Genomic DNA, 25421 nt, shown 5'->3' with positions numbered 1-25421 from the left:
CATGTGGGATTTTAGTTCTCTGACCAGGTACTGAACCCACGCCCCTTGCAATAGAAGCAGGGAATCAGCCACTGGACCAGGGAAGTCACTTTATGACTTTTTTTAAATTTGAAAGACTGGATTCTGGAATGCAGCTTGAGACAAGGGTTTTGGATTTGTATTTGCAGATCTGCACAATCATAGACTGCTAAGAGAGAAATTAAGCATATGGTTCAGGGGGTATTTGCAGAATGAGGATGATCTGATAACATCCAGATTATTATGGAACAGGACAATAATAAAAGAATCAGAACTAGGAAACATTATGTGACAAATAGTTAACATACTACTGGGTGCTCAGCTATCAAGAAAGATGCCTCAGAAATATTAATGCAGATATTTTTACAAGATTTAGAGGTGGGATATGAATGTGATTGTTTAAATTTGATCATTTGACTTCAGAGATCAGGACTAGGGATAAGTGGTAGATCATTCAGAGAAGTAGATTTATATTTCAATGTATAATTATATCACATATATAATAGAGTCAAAAAGGAATGCTTTACCTCAGGAGGTAGGGAGTTTTCAATTCATACAAACAACAAATAGATGTCTGATGAAATTTTATTAATAGATGGTGACTTAAGAATTTGGTGGTCTTCTCTTGTGGCTCAGCTGGTAAAGAATCTGCCTGCAATGCAGGAGACCTGCAATGGGTTCAGTCCCTGGGTGGGAAGATCCTCTGAGAAGGGAAAGGCTACCTGCTCCAGTATTCTGGCCTGGAGAATTCCATGGACGGTATAGTCCATGGGTTGCAAAGAGTCAGACACGACTGAGCGACTTTCCCTTTCCCTTTAAAAATTTGGTAAAAAGTTAGATCTGATGGTCTCTTCATATTGCTGTTCCTAAAAATATTGTGGTGTGTCAAAATATAATTCAAGAACAGTTTAAAAAAGAGGAATTGAATAGTTTTTGCCAAGGCCAACCGTTTTGAAGAATCAGTGACTTATCTTCCTGCTCTGTGACACATAGAACTCTTGGATAGTCTTGCTTCATCTGATGGTAGAGACACTGCTTCACTTAGAGACTCTCCATACACAGAAGAAAAGGAGGGCACGGGGAGCAACTTCAGCAGGCCAGATCTTTTTCAGATGGGAAAGGGAAAAAAGGATAATTTGGTATTCCCGAATGGCCTATGTTGGAAATGAGCTAGAGAACTCCCTTGGGAGTTGTTTCTTTAACAAATAAACGTAGATCAGGACTCTGAACACAGGGTAAAGACATAGGAAAAAACCAATCCACAGATCGTGCTCAGGAACCACAAAGAAAAAGCTGTGGCCTGGGGAAGGAAATACACGGATTCAGATGCAGCAAAAATGCTTTAAGAGTAACTTCTCGGCATGGCTGTTAAGGAGGAGAAAGCATTTTAGTCTTATTGTTTTTTAATGAAATGAATAATTTAGGAAATAGGATACTATATGGGGAGGCAAACAGGCAGGAGAATTAGCATTTATACTCAATGGATGTTGGTTTAGATCATGAGATCAGGAGTCAGATAAACCTGAGTTTGAATTCTTATATACCATCTATTAATTGTGTGATTTTTGATGAATTGTGTAACCTACGAAGGCTCAATTTTCTCATCTGTAGAATGAATATAAATATATTTTAACTCATTAAGTATTCATTTTCCATTTTGCAATCATTCTGAACGTATTTCTGCCATTTTATTGAAAATGTCAAGATCACCGAAAGCTTATTGCCCTGCAAATGGATATTTTCCATTTTTATCTTACTTGGAAATTCTATGACATTTTTCCCTATTAAACTACAGCACTGCCTAATTCTATAAAATTTATTTTCCATTTGCTTTTTAAATTACAGATCACCTTTACTATCCTCTTATATTTCTGCCTACTTCTTTGTCCATTTTCTTTGAGATGTGTCCTTCTATCCTAAAATGAATGCTTCCCTGGGTTCACAAATTTCCTCTACATCTATTTTCCATCATAATTTATACCTAAGACAAACTTTAAACTTTCACTTAAAAGCTGAGATCTTTGAAATTGCTGCCTCCAACCCGTCTTCTCATTATTAGTTGAGATTATCTATCTAAATATATATATATATATATATATATATATATATATATATATATATATATATATATATATGTAGATATAACTTTTTTTTTTTTTTTTTTACAAAGGAGTACAGATTCTTAGGCAATATCTAAGTGTGAAGGAAATGGAGTCAGGAGGTGCTGCCTATATGGGGTGCTCTCAGATTACACAGAAGTAAAGAGAAGATTTTTCCATTTCTTCAGCATAATTCTAATATGCTCTCTTCTTTCCCTTCATTTTTCAACTTTTTATGTCTGTACTACAGGTTTCTAGAACAGTTCTCTAATTTCTAGCCAGTACAGCAAGCTGAATAAACTCTACATGATTTATCTGAGCTACTCTTAGAAACTACTAAGGACTCAGGGGTAGCTATTTTCAGAGAATCAGATCAATGAAGACTCTGAGGAGGCAGTGTGCACATGCCAAGTCGCTTCAGTCGTGTCTGACTTTTTGTGACCCTATGGACTCTGTTTGTGGGATTCTCCAAGCAAGAATACGGGAGTGGGTTGCCATGCCCTCCTCCAAGGGATCTTCCCAACCCAGAGATCGAACCTGAGTCTCTTATGTGTCTTGCAGTGGCAGGTGGGTTCTTTACCATTAGAGCCACTGAGGAGGGAGAGGAGATAGAAAATTCTAGTCATCTCTGCATCTTTGATGGAGCCTCAAGCTTGCCTGATGGTGATGAGATACTCCACTAAAGTTGCTACTATTGTCACACATTGCAAATAAGAGACACCCTGAACTGGGTGGTTACTCCCTTTGGCATATTGGGAATATGAGGACAGTTTCTGGAACTGCCATTTGCCATAATTAAATGCCAGTGTGGCTGCTGCTAAAGACTGCAGGTAATGAATAGAGTATAATTCTAATTTAGTCTATCAAAAATAATACATTTTAATGGTTATTCCCAAAGCAATCCCCACACAGTTTGTGTACCTGAATCACTTCAAATTCCAAAATCCAAAACCTTCAGTTCAGATTTTACAAGCCCATGTCATTTAAGCAAGTTTGGATTTTTCTCCTGCTTCCTTCCTCTGGTCTACTTACTGAGTGACACTTGGTCCTAATAGGTCATCTGTACATATCCCAAACAGCAAACTTTTGCATTTATCCATTCTCTTTCTTTTCATTTCAAGGGTTTTATTATTTTAGAAATACAATGTTGAAAGGTTAAGGGGTTGACGTAGGTAGGAATGATGATTTATGGTGATTTACACATCAGGAAAATAGGCATTGATGAGGGAGTCCCACATGGGTCATAGTTCAGTGGATCAACTTAGTGGCAATTGCATCAGTATCCACACGAACAAAGTACCTGCCACTTCAATGTCCAGACTGATCTTTTAGTCATTGACAGTATTCCCTGAAGCGGTGGTCATTTCCACAGAGCATTCACATTTCCTCTGTCCATCTCCACTTACTAGCCAATGCTCTTTATTAGATACGTTACTATACAAAAAAATCCTCAAAAATCTATTCTTATTTTTATATTTTTATGAAATGGAAGTGGTACAAAGATTGTTGCCATTTCATTTTTTCTGAATTCCTCTTCAGAGATATCAGTAGTGATGTTTATAAGAGAAAACAATATTTAACAAGAGTCTTTAATAAGATTCAATATTTAACAAGGTAGGTTAGGTGAAAGGGGAGAGTGAAAAAGTTGGCTTAAAGCTCAACATTCAGAAAACTAAAATCATGACATCCAGTCCCATCACTTCATGGTCAATAGTTGGGGAAACAGTGGAAACAGTGGCAGACTTTATTTTTGGAGGCTCCAAAATCACTGCAGATGGTGATTGCAGCCATGAAATTAAAAGACGTTTACTCCTTGGAAGGAAAGTTATGACCAACCTAGACAGCATATTAAAAAAGCAGAGACATTACTTTGCCAACAAAGGTCCGTCTAGCTAAGGCTATGGTTTTTCTAATGGGCATGTATGGATGTGAGAGATGGACTATAAAGAAAGCTTAGTGCAGAAGAATTGATGCTTTTGAACTGTGGTGTTGGAGAAGACTTTTGAGAGTCCCTTGGACTGCAAGGAGATCAAACCAGTCCTTCCTAAAGGAGATCAGTCTTGGGAGTTCATTGGAAGGACTGATGCTGAAGCTGAAACTCCAAAACTTTGGCCACCTGATGCAAGGAGCTGACTCATTGGAAAAGACCCTGATGCTGGGAAAGATTGAAGGCAAGAGGAGAAGGGGACAATAGAGGATGAGACGGTTGAATGACGTCACTGACTCAATGCAGATGGATTTGGGTGGACTCCAGGAGTTGGTGATGGACAGGGAGGCCTGGCATGCTGCAGTTCATGGGGTCACAAAGAGTTGGACACAACTGAGCGACTCACTGACCTGAACTGAACTGGGTAGGTTACCAGGAGGAAGAGATACTTAGGGACTTTGGGAAAGTCATGTACACACTGAGATATTTAAAATGGATAACCAACAAAGACCTATTGTACTGTATATGGAACTCTGCTCAATGTTTATGTACCAGCCTGGATTGGAGGAGGGCTTGGAGGAGAATGAATACATATATATTTATGACTGAGTCTCATCTCTGTTCACCTGAAACTGCCACAACATTGGGCTAATCAGCTATACTCCAACACAAAGTGCTTTAGGTGTAAAATAAAAATTCAAAAAAAAAAAAAAAAACCTGGGTGCATACAGATTCAATTGAATTTGGAAGAAACTAATGTTTCTCTTATGTTAAGTGTTACTTGCTCAGTCATATATGACTTTTTGCAACCCCATGGACTACAGCCCACCAGGCTCCTCTGTTCATGGAGTTTTCCAGGCAAGAATACTGGACTGGGTTTCCATTCCATTCTCTAGGTCATCTTCCCGACTCAGGGGTCAAACCAAGGTCTCCTGCATTGCAGACAGATTCTTTACCCATTTGAGTCACTAAGTTATTGCGATCAGCTTGCTGTGAAATTTCTTGATTATAGGCAAACAAAGCTAACTTGTTTTGATAAGAGTATAGTTATAAAAATGTCATATTTCAGAATTTTCTATGGAAGGCTATTCTTATTTTTTTTCTGGTTATGAGCTTTCTAGATTCATAAATACAAGAAGTTCTATATGATGCCTCCATTAGCAATATAGCAGCCATCTTTTTCACTCTGGGAGCCTTATCTTTTCCATAGAGATGGCTGTGTAAAATTTATGCATTCAGTTAAGAATTTCTGATATTTCTTTTGTCATTCAGATATTGATGGCTTTTTTAAATCTATGACTCAGTATAAGTATTAGGCTTCTGGTTTCTGAGACATTTGTTCCAGGAGTTGTCCTCCTCAAAATGTTTCCTGTGAGAGCTCTCAACTACCATCTCTTTTCCTGTTTAAAAGTTTGTGTCTTAGCGTTTCAGGCCTCAGGTCTTCTGCAGTACAGAAAATGTCCTGAGTCCCATGTCTATTGAGTGTGGCTCCATATACCTTGCCAAAATGAGTTTACCAACTCTTCCCACTGGGGGAGCGCTAGTGGTAAAGAAGCAGCCTGCCAATGCAAGAGAGGCGATGTGGGTTCAATTCCCAGCTGGGGAAGATGCCCTGGAGAAGGGAATGGCAACCAGCTCCAGTATTCTTGCCTGGAGAATCCCATGAACAGAGGAGTCTGGGAGGCTATAGGGTTCCAAGGAGTTGGACACGACTGAAGTGACTTAACACGCATGCACGCATGCCCACTTATTCTGATTTCTCTAGACTTTCACAAGTCATTTCCTTATTCAAATTCCTCTTGAGATATCACTACTGGTATTTCTCAAATATTTCTTGGTGATGAACTCAATTCTATGGATTAATCACTTTCTTCAGTGATTAATCAGTGACACAAATATCTGATTGATTTCAAGAGAGAAAATCTTAATTGGTTCATATTGGAAAAATACCTAAATGTGAAAGATTATATGAAGAGGAATAAGAGTGAAGAATATGAAATAGAGCCACATAATCATTTGGGTAACTAGACATAAAGGCTAAAACATAGATGTGTGATTGATAGGATAAAAGTTGGATACTGAAGAGTAAATTGTTGAGATTATTAACTTGGTTAGTATTATGTTTGTTTATTATTCCAGGAAAAGGCTTTGTGGATAGAGATTTATAATTAATTAAGGCTGAGACAATACATAAATTCTTGTACATTTAAGGGGAAAACTGGCTTGATAATATGCTGTAAGAAGATGGAGAGAAAGAACAAATACTGCATAATGAGTGTCTTAAAAAAGGCACTTCACCTGCAAAACCTACCATGTGGTCCAACAACAGCGCAGCTCCCTTCTTGCTGACTGGTTTCCTGGGCTTAAAAGCAGTTCACCACTGGATCTCTCTTCCTTTCTTTACCATATACCTCTCCATCGTTTCTGGGAATGACATGCTGCTTTTCCTTATTTGGAATGAACACAGTCTTCATGAGCCTATGTACTACTTCTGGGATGGCTGGTACAGATCTTGGGATGATGCTAACTACAATGCTCACAATCCTGGGTGTCCTGTTGCTGGATCAGAGGGAAATTGCCCAGAGTGCTTGTTTCACTCAATCCTACTTCATTCACACGCTGGCTTTTATAGAATCAGGTATCTTGCCTGCTAGGGCTTATGGCCGTTTCATTGTCATCCGTAACCCTCTGAGGTCAACTCCATTCTTACCATTTCCTGGGTGATGAAAATAGGACTGTGGGTATTAATGAGGGACTTTGTGTCCATTGTACCCCCAATTCTGCCACCCTATTGGTTCCCATACTGCCATTCCCATGTTCTTTCTCACGCCTTTAGCCTCCACCAAGATGTCATGAAACTCACCTGTGCTGATATTACATTTAATCATGTGTACTCAGTTATTCTGGTTGCTTCGACTTTCTTCCTAGATGCTCTGATGATTCTCATCTCTTATATCCTAATCTTTAAGATGGTGATGGGCATTGCCTCTGGAGAGGAATGAGCTAAGGCTCTCAACACATGTGTTTCCCATATCAGCTGTGTCCTGGTCTTTTACATCACTGTGATTGGCCTGACTTTCATCCACAGGTTTGGGACGCATGTACCACATGTGGTTCATATTACCATGAGCTATGTCTACTTTCTCTTTCCTCCATTCATGAATCCCCTCATATATAGCATCAAGATCAAGCAGATTTAGAGAAGCATTGTTCGTCTGTTTTCTGTGAGCAGTAGGCTTGCTTGAGCCTTGTTTCAGGACCTCGAGATCTGTAGGAGACTTTGGCCTTTCTCATTATTGGAAGAGAAACTTGGTTTTTGCTCATTCGTTCTTTTCCAAGATAGACGAGATTTAAATTATTACATACAGCTGTAAGTTGACTTGAGCAGGTTATATATACTACTTATTTAATGTTTGACTATAGAGTATATATTAGAATAAATACATAAAATATTCTAATAATGAATATGTCAGTGATCTTGAGGAAAAGGATATAGGAAATAGTGAGTTGGGACATTCCAGATCATGTATGTAAAGGAATAATAAGTATCAAGATAAATAGATGAAGAGGGAGACAGAGGATGAGATGGTTGGATGGCATCAATAATTCAATGAACATAAACTTGGGCAAACTCCGGGAGATGGTGAGGGACAGGGAAGCCTGGTCTTCTGCAGTCCATGGTATAATGAGAGTTGGACACAGCCTGGTGACTGAACAACAACACAGCCTGGTTCAAACTTGGTTGGTCTGAAAAATATATGTACAATTGGAGGTACATTTTGTGTGCTCTATCATCTTCCCTTGTCTATGTTTTGAATCTTTCTTAGAAATGATGCTGTTTTATATGTTAGGAAAACTAGCAAATGTATACAGCTCTAGAAACTTACTCCTGAAACTTCACTTTCCCTTAGCAAATCCATATGTTTTATTTTATTAAAGGGAAATTGATACAATTAAAAATTCAATAGCAACCAACCAATTTCCTATCAGCTAGTTTTGAAGTCAGATCTCCTAGCACACCTTTCCTTTTTCCCAGTAAACATCAATATACTAATATTTCTCCTCTCCAACTTTCTAAATTGTTTCCTGATGTTTCACCTCCTATTTCTATCTCTCCTCACTTCCTTCTGACAGAGGAGAACTCAGAGCATTTTTACTTTATGAAATTTTCCTGCTAATGAAGACAGAAAACCTGACATTAGTAATTCTGTGTGCTGATTGAATAGGTTTTTCCTTCAACTTTCTTCAAAATCTTTGCCTTTATGCTATTCACTTTGGTTGAAATAGTCAACAAAAATACAAAAGCTTTCATCAAGCTGGAGAGAAACACGTAAAGTGGGGCAGGGGTAAATTAGGAGTTGGGATTAAAATATACACAGTACTATATATAAAATAGGTAACCAATAAGGACCTACTAGATGGGAACTACACTCAGTATCTTGTAAGAACCTATGATAGAAAAGAATCTAAAAAAGAATATACTTATATATCTGAATTACCTTGCTATACACCTGAAACTAACAACATTGCAAATCAACTATACTTCAATAAAAATTAAACAAAGAAATATAGCTTACAGTCTGTTGCTAATGTTATGCTATGCTAATTAACATTCATCTGCTGTTGTTTCTGTGTTACTATATGGATCTAGGCTAGTCCTGAGCATGCGATCTAAAAAGTTAGTGCTCATTGCTCTCTGAGGATTGTCGTTATTTGTATTTCTAAGTTGGTTTTTCTACTTGGACCTCCTCCCCACATCCTATTTGCTGATTAGATCTTATATACAAAGCCCAGGATATAGCAAGTCTAGTCTAGGTTCTCTCGCCTCATCTCAGAGACTCTCCATACTGATGGCCTATCCAGACAGTGAGCTCTCTAAGAGTATTCCACAACTTCAACATGGAAAAACCTCATCTGTCATTTTCTCTCAGCCAGAAATTTCCCAGATCCAAACCTTAAGTGCTAGATCCTCCTATCTTGGTACCGCTCTTGCTCACGCACCTTATAGAAATCACAAGTACCCCGGTGTCTCTATATTACATATATAATTTTCTTCCTTTCTTTGTTTTCTGTCCATCTTTTGTATACTCCTCCATGAGAATCTTCCCCAACCACTTCCTTTATCTGACTTCTTACTGATTCCCCTTATAGCCTTCAGTAGCCTTGATGCCTCTGATAGCCCACCCAAGCCTCTTAACATGATTATCAAATGTTATCACTGTTGCAAAGCTGGATTCAAAAGTATTGTTGACAGATAGGGAAGGGAACAAAACTAGCAAAGCGAATTGTAATAGGGATACACATAGGTACTGCATTTAAGATTAAGATTCACCTCTGTAATTTATAAGTGGAAAATACAGGTATTTTTTAGGTTGTTTGAAAAGCTTATGTATAAGCCTAGATTCTAACATGATTTCAGGATGTACTAATACTAATAGGATAAAGTCAATTACTTGGTTAGATATTCCTGTTGCTATTTAATGTCCTGAGAGCTTCACACTTTTATCTAATTAAGCAGAATGAAAATTGAATTACTTTTCATTATAATGCCCAATACAAAGATGACAAGACTGAAAGTTAGGTGGGCTACTTAAGTTGTTGTTCAGTTGCTAAGTTATGTCCAACTCTTTGCAACCCCATGGACTGCAACATACCAGGCTTCCCTATCCTTCACTATCTCCCAGAATTTGCTCAGATTCACATTCACTGAATCAGTGATGTCATCCAGCCATTTTATGCTCAGTCATCCCCTTTTTTCCTGCCTTCAATCTTTCCCAGCATCAGGGTCTTTTCCAGTGAGTCAGTTCTTAGCATCAGGTGGTCAAGTATTGGAGCTTCGACTTCAGCATTAGTCTTTCCAATGAATATTCTGGGTTGATTTCCTTAGGCTACATATTTTATCCCAAATCATATATTGTGAAACTTAATAAGATACAAATATACAAAGAGAATTTGTGGTGCAAGTGAAGGGAGTGTTTCTGTCTCTGGGGTTCTGGGCAGATGGGAATAAGTAGAATATTCAATCCATTTATCACTCTTTAAAAAGGATCTTACACTATCTGCTGAAGCCTTGGGTGAGGATTGCATGACTCAAGGTATCATATCCTAAATATGTATGAGAGGGTGAGCCTATAAAGGAGAAGAAGATTGGTAAGGCAAAGTTTGTGAGAGTATTTGTAAGACTCACTTGATGCCTATCTGTGTGAAGAGGCTATATTTATGAATAGTGTTTGTGAAAGTATGCCTGTTTGCTCCCAAATCTCCTGGTGTGCCTAGAAGTATCAACTACTTTCAGCATACAGGTTTCTATTCCTCTGTATTATCTCTATGCCTAGGTATCTCTCCTTTCCTGAGTCTCAGTGGAAAGTTTGTATCATAGTATATATCTAATAGATACCTGAGGGATCATTTAAAATTTATCCATTCACCAAAACTCATTAAGTGTCTAAACTGCCTCAGATCCTACAGTAGGTACTGGATTAACAAAGGTGAATAAAATACAATCTCTAATTTAAAGGGCTGTTTAGCCTAATTAGGGGGAAATGCATGAAATACAGAATCGAAATATGCTGAAATGAGAATATAAGAAATGTAGCCTATTTATCAAAACTTCTGGGATCATAGAACAGATGGTCAGCTCAGACTGCCAGGGGTAGATAAGAAAGAGTTAACTAATATGAAGTGACTTTAAAAGAGAAATGTATCAGAAATTCCCTTTCCTTATCTCCTCATGTTGTCATAATGGAAGAGATGAATACAACAAATACATTTTAAAAGGTAATATTTATACTGGTTAGACATTTAAGCCTGAATCTGTCTTTGAGCACTTAAAATGCACCAAGTAACCTGATATTAAATATGAATTGAGCTTAACATTCTAAACATACAAAAGAATTGGAGGGGGAAAGCAAAATAAGAGTGACGAAGATCTAATCATAGATAGAAACTGAGAAGACATTAGAACTCAACTTTATGTAAAGAAAATAAGATGGGTAGTAATATATCTGGAAAGTGGCATTTTGAGCAAAACTAATATTCCATATTCTGAGTTTCTTTATATAAAATAATTGAAATCTATTGTGGGAAGCTATAAGAAGGCACATTTTTAGTCTATATAGGAAAGGTGTTTCAATAATCAGAGCTGTACACAAATGGAACAGACTATCTCAAAGATTGCCCACTACTATAAATATCTGAATAAAAGCAACACATTTATTTACTAGCATTTTAAATATCCAGGTAAAATGTAGATGACTGTACAAAGCCTCTAAATGTTCTATGAACTTTGAGATTCTCTAACTGTTCTCTACTTAACTTACAACATTTTTATATATTAGCAAATGGTATACCCCAATCAGAAATCTCTGTACTTTACTGGGAACTTCTCTTCAGTGACCTTGTTCTTTCTGGGAGCAAAGAAAGTTTTGAGATAATGCTAAATGCTAGTGACCAGTATGGCAGAGACAGTGCAGGTCCCTGAAATCTATGTTCTTTCTATCTGATCCATCAGCCCTTGTGATTAAGCTGACCATGTGACTGGTTTGGATAAAGGAATATGAAGGTAATAGTGTGTTCCTGGAAAAATCAGGGGTGTCATCACATCATTTGTCTCCATACCCCTCTCCTTCTGTTGGGAGGAACAAAAGGATTCTGAGGTAGAGAATTCAAATACTGTGCCTCAATTTGGAGGTGAGCACCCAGGAGAACTACCTAATAATCAGTATCTTCCCGTGACATAAGCAGTAAATAAGCACTAATTGTATGAGAAACTGCCCAAAATTATTGAGGCAAATCATGTGTTGGATTGTCCATTTGTATTTGTTTCTACCTTATTTGTTTGCTTTTACTCCAATCCTAATTTTTATTACAATGCCATTTAAAGTTCTCACTTAAGATAAAGTGACCATCACTTCTAGACCTCCAAAAATGAAAAAGATTTTCTTAGTTTCTTAGTTTTCCCCCACATCTGCCAGTTTTCTCAAGTTCACCTAAATTGATCAACATCCATGGAATGTAAGGAACCATTGAGCTTCATCTAAATCCATTGTTGCATTCTTATGCATCTGAGGTTTGAACTGTGGCCCAGATTTCTGAGTGACTTTAAGGCAAAGGCCTCTGTGGTTCCTTTACCAGTCACACCCATAGTGAGTAACACCGAGAAGCTCCTACTTCAGTCTCACAGGCAAACCTAGCCCTCTCTGCCAGCATCTCTACCTCATTTTGTTAGTTCTACATGTCCCAGTGGGCGGTGCTGCCGTTCTGGTCAACACCAGCAAAGAACCCTTTTTTGGTGAGACTGTGTTCCTCTCCATGTGAGATAAATGCATCTGGTCATTATCTTCACCTGAGAAAACTGTATGTGAGACAAGAAGCAACAGTTAAAATCTTACATGGAACAACTGAACGGTACAGGACTGGGAAAGGAGTATAACAAGGCTGTATATCGTCACCCTGCCTGTTAAACATATAGGCAGAGTACATCATGTGAAATGCCAGGCTGGATGCATCACAAGCTGGAATCAAGATTCCTGGGAGAAATATCAGCAACTTCAGATATGCAGATGATATCACTCTAGTGGCAGAAAATGATGAGGAACTAAAGAGGGTGAAAGAGGAGAGTGAAAAAGCTAGCTTAAAACTCAACATTCAAAAAACTAAAATAATGGCATCCAGTCCCATCACTTCATGGCAAATAGAAGTGGGAAAAGTAGAAGCAGTGATAGATTTTATTTTCTTTAAAATCATTGCTGATGTTGACTGCAGCCACAAGGTTAAAAGATGCTTGCCCCTTGGAAGGAAAGCTATGACACACATAGACAGTGTATTAAAAAGCAGAGAGATCACTCTGCCAACAAAGGTTCATATAGTCAAAGCTATGATTTTCCCAGTGGTCATGTAGGGATGTGAGAGTTGGACCATAAAGAATGTTGAGTGTTGAAGAATTGATGCTTTTGAATTGTGATGCTGGAGAAGGCTCTTGAGAGTCCCTGGGACTGCAAGGAGATCAAACTACTCAGTCCTAAAGGAAATCAGCCCTGGATAGTCATTGGAAGGACTGATGCTGAAGCTGAAGCTCCAATACTTTGGCCACCTGATGCAAAGAGTCAACTCATTGGAAAAGATCCTGATTCTGGGAAAGATTGAAGGCAAAGGAGAAGAGGGTTGCAGAAGATGAGATGGTTGGATAACATCACCAACTCAATGGACATGAATTTGAGCAAACTCTGGGAGATAGTGAAGGACAGGTAAGCTTGGGTTCCATGGGGTTGCAAAGAGTAGGACATGACTTAGTGACTAAAAAGCAACTTAACCTTCACCATCCTCCCCACAATCTTGGAATCCTGTGTTTTAATGCCTCTGAGTTTATCTTTTAAGCCTAAGTCTACTACTGCTCCATCCTTAGATTACTCTTTATGGGATTCTTTTACTGATAATCAAGTCCTTTGACTACCACGAGGTTGTCTGCTACTCCCTGCATTATGCCTCAATTTCTTTACCAGGATCTCTTTTGCACTGTTAGCATCACAATCAGTTGTTGTTATGTTCTTTTCTACTATCCTAGATCAAATGACTTTTTGTTTCTTGCTCCCGTCGATTCTCCCCTCTTGCCTCCGTGATATGATCCACCTAGCCTGTCTTTGTGTCTGGACTAAAAATTGGTGCAGATTTATGCTAGAGTTGCTCATCCTAATATGGGCTCCATTGTCCACTATTCTTCTCTATGCACTAATTTGTAGAAGAATCATTTCACACTTTCTGGAAAATATTTGTAATTTTCTAGTTCACTCTGCTTAACTGTTTCAGCTTAAACCTGTAAGCATGAGGTTACCTTTTCTCTGATTTAATGTTTCACAGCCGATGACCATCAGTGTAACCAGAGTGACCACATGAAAGACTGAGAATGTCAGTGGTAATCATAAAGATAAAAAAGGACAAACTATATAGTTTTACCTTATCAGGCTGTTAATACTCTCTGATATATATCTGGAAGATTTGTTTAGAAAAGTAGGCTGCTGCTGTTGCTATGGTCATCAGAGGGAAGGATGTACTGATGTAGTTACCAGGTTAAGATGGGTGGAGCCTCCTATGAAGGGAATGTTGAAGAAGTGTCTTGACTGAAGGTAGGTGCCCCCACCTTGCAGAGACAAGGTATTTGGGTACCTCTTTCAGCTTCCTTTTCCCCAGTAATGTCTCCTGAGAAAATGGCTACACCCTTTTTCCCATTTCTAATAGTAAAGCAAAGGATAGTAAAATGTCAACTTACATTTTCACAAAGTCACAGACCTTCAAATGATTTTAGATATTAATGTCTTTATTCCAGATTTCAAAAAGGAAATATTAGCTTCAATTTAACATAATAGGAAGAGATTTTTTAAGAGATAAACAAATACTGAATATCTTTCCTCACAGCTCTGTTCCTCTTTCTCTCTCTCCCTCTGACCCACCCTCATCCCCAGATACCAGAAATACATTCTGGAAGGAGTCACACCAGACTGCTAAGGCTGGTTTCCTGTAGGAAGAGGAATAAGATTAGGACTGTAGGATAAGAACTATCAATTTTCAGTTTATGAGTGTTTGTATTGTTGTAGCATTCTATAAATAAAATTATTTTCTAGCTATATAATTCTTAAATTTTGTTTACATATTTTGATTTCTACTTTACTCACTTAGAAAAGGGGGATAAATGATTTCTGCATTGTGTATTAATGATGAAGATAAGTATTGCATGTAAAACTCAAATCATTAAAATAATATACTCAGTTGTGTCTGACTCTTTGCAATCCCGTGGACTGTAGCCTACCAGGCTCCTCTGTCCATGGAATTCTCCAGGCAAGAATACTAGAGTGTGTAGCCATGCCCTTCTCAAGGGGATCCTCTTGACCCTGGGGACAAACCTGGATCTTCTGCATTGCAGGCAGGTTCTTTAACCATTTGAGCCACCAGTGAAGCCCAAATATGCTGAAGGTGCTTAAAAATATATTTTAAAGATAATATTCATAAGGGTCTTACTTTTTGCTAGGAACTATAGTAAGTATGTAGATACATTAGAAATTAAGATCTAGTTTGTGTAATAGGGTCTTCTATTTGGGAGACCTTATTATACAAATTTCATACTGAAGACTTCTGGACTTATACAAGTTAATTACATTTCTCAGTGCCATAAATATGTTTCAAAGCCTGAACTCAAACTTCAGCTTGTCTAATTTTCAAAAATGATGTCCTACATATGGCACAATTATTCTATTTTGAAAATTATTATCGAGAGGAAATTAAAACAGAGAGAGGGCAGGGCTTATACAGCATCTCAGAATCAAACTAAGCAATTGACAGAGACGCGCAGGGTAGCCTGGCGACCACGCGGGGGCAGCAGAGTCGTACTTCCACTTATTCAACCCAGACACAGAAACGCACACACACAGCGACCCGAGCACTTTCTATCTGTAAGCTCTTTGCTTACATTTATGAACGAATGAATATTACAGATAGATAGGTGGTGATTAGATGAATGGATAGATGGATTAAATCTTCCTTTCATGATTGTCTCCTTACTCTTTTTGAAAAATCCGGGTCTCATATTTACCTGGCAGGAGAGATACCATGATCCCTAAGGTGGTTTTCCAAGGGCAAGACTTATCCATTGCACTCTGGATGCAATGTGGGAAGCTCGACTGCATAATTTGTGGTTTGGGGGACAGGGATGAGGGGAGGGGACAGAAAGATTAGGTCTCAGATCTGACATATTTGGCCTTGTTTAATTCATTAGTGTCTAGGTTTAATTCTGATGTTAGAGGAAGTAAAAATATTTTTTTCTTAAAAATTGATTTGCTCTCTGACTCGGGGAACTCAAACAGGGGCTCTGTGACAGGCTGAAGGGTGGTGTGGGGAGGAGGTGGAGGTCTGGGTTGATTCTTGTTGATGTGTGACAGAAAAACCCCAAAATTCTGCAAAGCAATTACCCTTCAATTAAAAAATAATTCTGACTGACAACTCAAATATCCTAGATGATTGGACTAAAAAGTTTCAGGAGCATGTTAATAATGTTAATAGGGAATGAATGACAGGTATGAGATCATTTATACGTGAAATATAAAAAAAAATAATACAAATGAGTGCATGTGCAAGAAAGAAACAGACTCACAGATACAGAAAGCAAACCAGTGGTTACCAAAGGAAAGAGGGAAGGGAGGGACAATTAAGGAAACAGGATTGTCAGATAACCGTGTTAGCAGAAACTTCCTTTGGGTTTTTCCGTTAGATGTTATAGAAAAACCTGAACAAATTTTTTGGTCAACCCAATACAAACTATTGTGTATAAAATAGATAAGCAACAAGGACATATAGTACAGCCCAGGGTGTATAGCCACTCTCTTGCAGTAATTTTGAATAGAATATAACCTGTAATAATACTGAATCACTATGTTGTACTCCTGAGTGATATAATACTGTAAATCAGTTAGAGTTCAACAACAAAAGAAAAAATAGGGGATGAACACTAATATTTCCTCTTTCCCTGCATCTGAGATCCCAGGTTCTCAGCACTTTCAGTCTCTCACCTACTGTGTTAGCTGTGGAAGTAGACAGGAGTGTTAAACTTTGTGGACAAAGAAGATTGTGAACCCCTAAAGTCGCCGTCTCAAACTCCTCAAATCTTCCCTCACCCTGAAGGTGGGCCGGAGTCATTCTCTGCTGACTTCAGGGAACAGGACAAGGACTTGCTTGGACTTTTTGCATGAGAAAAAAAATTTTCTCAGGGCACTGGTTTGTGGGACCACTCGTTCTTTGCAGAGATTTCTACCTGAGGGCAGTTAAATAGAACTACAGGACCTCAGATTACTCATTCTAGTCCAGCGCCAACTGTCAGAAAACTCAAAGTCTTATTCTTTAAGTTCTTTTTGATTTGTTATTATTCAGCCACTCAGTCTTGTTTGACTCTTTGTGACCCCATGGACTGCAGCACACCAGGCTTTCCTGTTCCTCACAATCTCCCAGAGCTTGCTCAAACTCATGTCCATTGAGTTGGAGATGCCTTCCAACCACCTGATCCTCTGTCATCCTCTTCTCCACCTGCCCTCAATTTTTTCTACTATCAAGGTCTTTTCTAATGGGTCAGCTCTTTGCATCAGGTGGCCAAAGTATTGGTTTCAGCTTCAGCATCAGTCCTTCCAATGAATACTCAGGACTGATTTCCTCTAGGATTAACTGGTTTGATCTCTTTGCCGTCCAAGGGATTCTCAGGAGTCTTCTCCAACACCACAGTTCAATAAGTTCAATTCTTCAGTGCTCGTCCTTCTTTGTGGTCTGACTCTCACATCCATACATGACTACTGGGAAAATCAGAGCTTTGACTATGTGGACCTTTGCTGGCAAAGTAATGTCTTTGCTTTTAACATGCTGTCTAGGTTTGTTATAGCTGTTCTTTCAAGAAGCAAGCCTCTTTAAATTTCATGACCGTAGTCACCATCGGCAGTGATTTTAGAGACCAGGAAAATAAAATATGTCTTTTTTATTATTAAAAATTAAATTCTGACCTTCATCCTAATGCTTCCCTAGTCACTTTTGTTAGGTTGGAAAGTGTTAGTCGTACCTGACTCTTTGTGACCTCACGGTCTGTAGCCTGCCAGGCTCCTCTGTCCATGGACTGTTCCAGGCAAGAATACTGGAGTGGTAGCCATTCCCTTCCTTGGGAGATCTTCCCAACCCAGGGATCAAACCTGGGTCTCCTGTATTGAAGGCAGATTCTTTACCATCTGAGTCACAAGGGAAAATTAACTATGCATTGTCTATATTTACTATCCTACAGTCAGGATCAGCGTGTTGTCATTGAAATACCTTGCAATGCCTTTCCTGGATTTTCTATGATGTGTCAGGCATACAACTAAATGTTACGTATTAATTATCACATAATTGCGTTAGTTTCATAATATTTATATTATTGATAAAAAACTTAGGCCTAGTTTTTATTTTCTGACTTTGTATGGCTTTCTCTTTGGTTTACCAAAATGTATTGTAACTTTTTTCCGAGAACAACAAATGAAAGCTATTGTGAATATATACAAGCACAAGAAAATTGTTGTGAAATTAAATCCATTGTCAATTTATAGGGGGAAAATGTATGTACTTTTCCCATTAAGTCATGGTGAAAGAGAAATGAAAGAAAAAGTTGGAAAAGTAAAGTTTTCAATGATGCCTTTACTATTATGCAAAGACAAGCATGTGTGCCTGGGAAGAGAGATATGGTCCAGGTCAGGTGTGGACTGAGACAAGGGTTTGTATGGGATGGTGTGTAGTGCAAAGACCTCACCATCATTTTGAGAGAAGAAAGTTCTTTACAGCTGAAGCACACAAAAAGGGAAGCAGGCTCTACATAGACCTCTGAGTGTCCTTCCTTTTCTTAGGGAGAGAAGAGTCATAACTGAGTTTGTGGACTATAAGCCCTTTCTCCTCTCTCCCCCTCAGCATCCAGGTCTGAATGGTAGGCTTGTCCTGTCTGGGACTAGGCTAACTCACGTCAACGCCCAGTCATGGGAGGGGCTCTGCCAGGGCTCTGATAGCGTTATCTATAGGACCAGGACCCGGGAACAGCAGCCTTTCCCTCCTAGCCCCTGTGCAGGTTTTGTCTATTTCTGTATTCAAATGGCATACTTATTTTTAAAGAACTGCCCGGGATCCCACCCAGCCTGGCTGTAGCCTGGAAACTACCTTAAGATATTTTCAGGACAGTTCAGTTCAGTCGCTCAGTCGTATCCGAGATATTTTAGGTTCCATCTATTCCTTCTCTCAGAAAGAGCACAGTTCAAGTCCAAAGGGCTCAGGGAAGGTGCCCTGAAGAGCAAGTCAGGAGCTCTGAGTCCTATCCTGGGCATTTCCATGACAAATTACATCACATTGAAAAAAGTCCTCATCTTTCCCTGAGCTTCAGATTTCTTTTTTGCATGTGACTGAAGTGACTTAACACACAGTGCAGATAAAATGGTCTTTCTACCGACAGAGAATTTCTGTTGGTTAAATTCATAAGTTCCCTCAACACTTAAGCCAGGAGTATTATTGAACCAGATACTTCTCAACCAGCAAGACATCCTGAGGGCCTCTCACTCAGATAGGAAATTCTCCTAAGCAGACCCACTGGTATGAGTGTGTGTGTGCGGCTACTGAGTGGAGAAGAGAGCATGTTCTTCTCCCCTCTCTGCTCACACCTCTAGGAAAGAGCTTGACACCCTCCCCACTTAGCTGCCTCCACTAAGTCACTTCAGAGATTGAACCATTTACTTCAAGGAAGTCTTAGGTAGAGAGCCGTGGAAAAGAGCACGGACTATGGAGTCAGGTGGTCAAAGTAGCTGAACTCAGCACCAGTTACTAGCTGTAAGACCCAATTCTCTCACCTGTAAAATGGGGTTTTAACATCCTCATAAGATTGTTCTGACATTGAGGAAGTAAATATATGCAAAGTTTATGGCTTAGATATGCTAAGTGCTCTAGAGTCTTATGCCATTTTTGTTGACTATTTTATTCTACACTTTACACCAGTGCATTTGTAACAGTAACAATAAGATAACTAGCATTTATTGAAAGCTTAATAATGTGCCAGACATTTCAGCAAGGATTTTGCATAGCATATCATTTAACTTATTTCCCTGAGTATACTAGGAGAGAAAGAAGAGTATACAAAAAGTATACTAGAAAGAAGAGTATACTAAGTAGAAAAAGGGTGGTGGTTATCATTATTGTCCTCATTTAAGTAGCTGACTTTCTGAAGTCAAGGACTGTGACTCTCTGGGTCACTGGTGTGTCATCATGTTACAATGCATGCTATTTGGGTTTAACAAAAATGTTACAATGTATGTGATTTGGGTTTAACAAATATGTGACTATTCCAATATGGGAAAGTTATCTTCTGAAACAGAGATTTGAGTATTATTATGTGACACAGAATTAAAGAATTTTCATTTACATAAGAACTTTTTAAATATTATGCTGTTTAACAAAAGCATGGGATCAGTGGAAAAGTCATGAATGCCTCCCTGTAAGAAGTGCTTCACTGTGACCGTATGAAACAGGGTAAGCTGAGGATTGTCCTTGATGAATGAATTCTTAGAGTCACATAGCTCTATGAAGGTCTGTGCTGTTACATTTTAATCTCTTCTTCCCTATCATACACAAAATGATGGACACACATGAGAGAAATCTCTCCCCTCACTTCTTCATTGGATGAATCAAATTACCAAGTCAATGTGCTGAGCTGAGGAAAACAGGGAACCCAAGCAAAAAAAGAGTTCCAAGTGAAAACCCACAATATTTTCTCCCCATTCAAGGGTTCACCTGGTGGGAACTTAGGGCTTTGTGAAGCCTGGCCTAAAATCAGGAGCCCCATGGGATATGCACAGAAAAGAGACCAGTACCCACAAGGAGCAGGTTTTCTTAGTGTGACAGGGATCCCTTTGCTCCAAACCTCTAGAGCCTCTCTCTTCAAGCTGTCCCATCAAAATGTCTTTGCCTAAAGTCTGAAACTGTTTTTCCCAGTCTGTGTCCCATTTCCTTGAAGCAGTTCCCTATGAGCCCAGCATCAAGAGACTGGTCCTCAGGTTCCTACTCTGAGTTCCTTGAGTACAGCTGCCTGGGGTTCACTCCTGGGCTCCCGCTGCTGACTTTCATCCCTTTTCCTCCCCTTGAATGATGCTGAAATGATCCATCTGATGAGTATGGCTCCTTCAAGAAATAATTTGCTTGTTAATGGCTTATCCCCCAAATCCCATTCTAAACATCTGAAATCACTATAAGTAAGACAGAATGAAGAGGAATGTGGGGAAATAAGGAGATGGGGAGTGAGTAGGAGAGTTGTGGAGAAGATGGATAGGATTAATGGATGATAAAATCTACTATTTATTGAGAAGTTCTATATTCAGAGGGCTTCCCTGGAGGCTAATATGGTAAAGAGTCTGCATGAAGTGTGGGAGACCCAGGTTCAATTCTTGGATCAGGAAGATCTCCCGGAGAAGGACAGGTCAACCCACTCCAGTACTCTTGCCTGGAAAATCCCATGGACAGAGGAGCCTGGTAGGCTACAGTCCATGAAGTCACAAAGAGTTGGACACCACTAAGCAAGTTCACTTTCCTTTCCTTTTTTCTATATTCTAAACTCTAATTAAATAAGCTGCTACTTCATAGTTTGTCATATTTTCTTCCAACCCCACATAAACTCTAAAAAATTGGATAAGATCATCATCCCTATTTTGAGATGTGGGGACGAAGACTAAGCTCAGAGGAGTCAAGGCATGTTGCCTAAGGTCAGACGTGTAAGAGACAGCACTAGTTCTAGGACCCAAATTAGACTCTGAATCCACAGCTCACAAGCCCTTTGCTGCACTGCTGAGGAGCGTGAGATGTATAGGCCTAGGAGAGCAGAGGAATGGGGCTCTGGATGTATGAGGCAGGCCTGGGGAAGTCTGGGACTGTAACTCTGCAAGCAGGCATTTCTTTGGGCTTGAACTTCAGTGAACTTTGACTCAGCAAACCCGAGGTCTCCACAGGGACTCTGGGAGCTGGGGTGCAAGATGTGTCTATCAGAGGTCACAGAGAGGGCAGGGCCAAGACTAGTTGCTGGCTATCAGAGTCCAGGAGGGCTACAGGTCTGTTGGGTCAGATAGGTGGTCAGGTCAGGTTGGCAGCTGCGGGTGGAGTCGCGAGTCTCAGGGCAGATAGACTGTGAGAACAGAAGTGAGCAGGGGAAAGGGGAGCGAGGCCCAGCACAGCAGCATTTAACTTTTTACCACCACGTGAGACTCCCCAGAAAACTATGGGGCTTGGTCCTCTGAAGACAGTCTTGACATCTGAAAAATAAGGATACTAATTATATCTATCTTTGGGGTTATTGAAGGCAAAAAGAGATACACACTGTCAGGACCAGTAACAACAATTCAGGCTAGAGCTATGTCCTCACTAGGGACCAGACGTCTCAAAGCAACAGGTAAGTTCTAGAAAATAACACCAACCACACTTAAAGATCTACAGACTGTCTCAAAGCCCAATACATTATTGAACAATGGCCTGAGATGCTCTGTAAGCAGAGCCTTACCCTCCCCCAGTCAGACCATCTTCCCAGGTACTGTGGTCAAAGTCCAGAGCTTAGCTTTCTGGCTGAAACACCTGAAGTCATAGGAGCAGATGAAGGCAGCTGACAGCAACTTTGCTCTTGAAGAAAATCTCATCTCACACGGAACATGTACAACCCTAGATCCTGAAGCATAAGAGGTCCACTAAGAATCTGACCAGAAGTTGAACAGGAAACAGGATGATTAAGGAACTAGAGATCACAGGAAAGACACTTGAAGAAACAGAAGAGATTTAGACTAGGGGAAAATTAAAAGAGGATGGGAGTTAACACTTACTGAAATCTTTCTATATGTCAGGTACCATTCTAGGTATTTAAATTGTGTCCTTTAATATGGTAGCTCTGTGAAGTATATATCCTGATATATGTTGTCATTGTTCAGTTGCAAAGTTGGGTCTGACTCTTCACGACCCCATAATTCATGCTAATGATGAGTGATATTTCTTGAGTTTTTCATATATGCTAGGATATGATTTAAGTTCACTATATGAATTAACTTAGTTTATCCTCTACCAATATTCAGAAGTCCATTAATGATTTTCAGTTGATGAGGAAACCAAGGCACAGAAAATGTAAGAAGATATCTTGAATAAGCAGTCAATTTTTAATGTGAACCCAGGTGTTCTGGGCTCACCTGTTGTCCATATGACACTGTCTTGTTTAAAGTGTGGGTGACTTGAAGATCAAAGAGATGAAATAATCTGTCCAAGCTCACAGAGCTGGTAAGCAGTGAGGTTAAGATGCAGGCCCAGTTCTCTTGCTGCTAAAGACTCTGCTCTTTCTACAACAAAACATCAACAGGTACATCTACTCTAGACCCAAGAAATAGAAGCAGGTTAAACTGCCCCTATTCCCTACCTTTTTTACCATGGAGATTGAAGATTAGCGTTCAAGCCATGGTTGCAGACCATACCATCTGTACATGGGTGTATCTCTTTGTAGGAAAGTTTGAAAGAGAAAGAATAAAAAGAATTGGAAACAGATCCAGGTTAAAAAAAGACTCTAGCTTGGACTACAGAGATTATTGGATTGTAGTTTAAGTCCATACTGGCCCAAATGACCTCTTGACCCCTTGGTCAAGCAGCAAGTTTGGTTAAGGAAGAGAGCATATTAAAGTCAATGAGCCTAATAGACAGGCATGTCTATTTATCTAGGGCTCTGTGACATCTTACTCAGTGCCAGGCATTGCGGACACTAAACCACCAAGGGGCAGTTAGTGGTGATGAGCTAAGAGCACAAAAAACAAGCAGGTCTGCAAGTTCCCTGAAACGCCCTTTGCAGAGCTTTGACAATGAATCCTCAGAAATGTTACCAGGGCAGGACCCTGCTTTATATGTTAACTTCTCCAAGGTCAGTTTGGGCCTCATGCTGTCTTTATTTTAGGGGAGGAAATAATGTACCAACAGATCATATAGGATTAAAGAAACATTAGGTGAGCCTTGAGAGATGAATGGGTTTCTCGTAATGGAGAATACCCATTCTCTATCATCCTTCAGGCAAAATATGTAGAACTAGCTACCATGCAAGGTTGTTTAGTCACTAGTTTTGTCCAACTCTTTGCAACCCCATGGACTGTAGCCTGCCAGGCTCCTCTGTCCATGGAATTTTCCAAGCAAGAATGCTAGAGTGGGTTGTCATTTCCTTCTCCAGGGCATCTTCCTGACCCAGGGATCAAACACATTTCTTGCATTGGCAGGCATTACCGCTGAGCCACCAAGGAAGCCACAATACTGTGAGGTAGAGTAATTGAGCCTTAGTAAGGAACCCCTTAGTCATAGAAAGAGACTTCATCACTCACCACAATAAACTCTCCCTCTTCTTTCCTACATCAGAGGTTTCATAAGTCTGTAAGAGTCAGGAAAATTATGTAAAGGTATATAGGGTGTCAGGGTCTTCAGTGAACACTAGCACATTTCTGATCAAATAAGGATGACAATGCTTTAGTCAAATGTTATCATGAGGATTTGGGAGCGGTTCAGTGATCCCAATGGTACCTACTCCTTATATAACCTTGGGCAAGGTTCTTAATGTCTCCATGTGCCTGAAATATAGGACAATAATATGACTTATAGGGTAAATCATGAGAATTAATTTATTGTGTAAAGAGATAGGGACACAATACATGCTCATTAAGTATTATCCATTCTTACAATATTATAACAAGTATTTATGTATAGCTATTACAGTCACTGGAGAAGGCAATGGCACCCCACTTCAGTACTCTTGCCTGGAGAATCCCAGGCACGGGGGAGCCTGGTGGGCTGCCATCCATGGGGTCACACAGAGTCGGACACGACTGACGCGACTTAGCAGCAGTATTACAGTCACACCTTACATCCAAAGGATGATTGGAGATGTAAACATTTTAAGTCATTTCTTTTTTTTATTTTATTTCCTTTTTAAATAAAAATAATACATGTGTTAAGTATACAACATGATGATTTGATATATATCATATATATATATATATATGTATATATATATAGTATATATACGTGATGGTGGTGGTGATGGTTTAATTGACTCGAGACCCCATAGACTATAGTGCACCCAGCTCCTCTGTCCATGGGATCTCCCAGGCAAGAATACTTGAGTGGGTTGTCATTTCTTACTCCAGCAGATCTTTCCAATCCTGTGATCAAACCCATTCCTCCAGCATTGCAGGCAGATTCTTTTACCACTGAGCCACCAGGGAAGCCCATACATATACATAGCAAAATGATTACAACAACCAAGTTAATTAACTAATACTCTGTTTGCAGAGAAGAAAATTAGAGTCATAATTTTCCCCTCCCACACATATCTCTATTAAGCATGTAAAATATTGTAATATTGTATACATTTTAATTAACTACTATTTCTGACTAGGACTCCTGGAAAGAAAGATACATGTCTTATTTATGATTCAAGCTGTGACATTAGTTTCCACCACATAGCAGCTGCTCTGAAAACATTTACTGGATGACTCTCCTGCCTACAAGCCCAGGCCCCTCTAATCCCTCCAACCATCTCATCTCCAGTTAAATAAGCTCCAATTTCCCTTTAATTCATAATTCACTTTTGTCTAAACCTCCATTGCTGCCTTCCCATAGGCATTCATGCTCGGGGTCACCCCCAGATCTGAGTCAATGCCCTGCTCCCTGTCTTCTCAGTCTGCTTAACCTGAGGGACAAGGGTCTCCTCCCGCCCTCAACACAGCCATGCTGAATCATGCTGAGTCATGCTGAGGCTTAGGGTGTGTGGCCAGATATTCTCAGCCCTGCCTGTTAAC

General features: G+C 39.5%; 1 pseudogene; it reads left to right on the top strand.

The window, feature by feature from the left end:
* The first annotated feature begins 6356 nt into the window (after positions 1–6356).
* Positions 6357–7289, top strand: LOC136175841 (olfactory receptor 51B4-like; annotated as a pseudogene).
* Positions 7290–25421: the final 18132 nt, after the last annotated feature.

The sequence above is a fragment of the Muntiacus reevesi genome, chromosome 9 (assembly GCF_963930625.1).
Source record: "Muntiacus reevesi chromosome 9, mMunRee1.1, whole genome shotgun sequence".
NCBI lineage: Eukaryota > Metazoa > Chordata > Mammalia > Artiodactyla > Cervidae > Muntiacus > Muntiacus reevesi.
The sequence above is the reverse complement of the archived record's forward strand: the minus strand, read 5'-3'. Positions and strand labels throughout refer to the sequence as shown.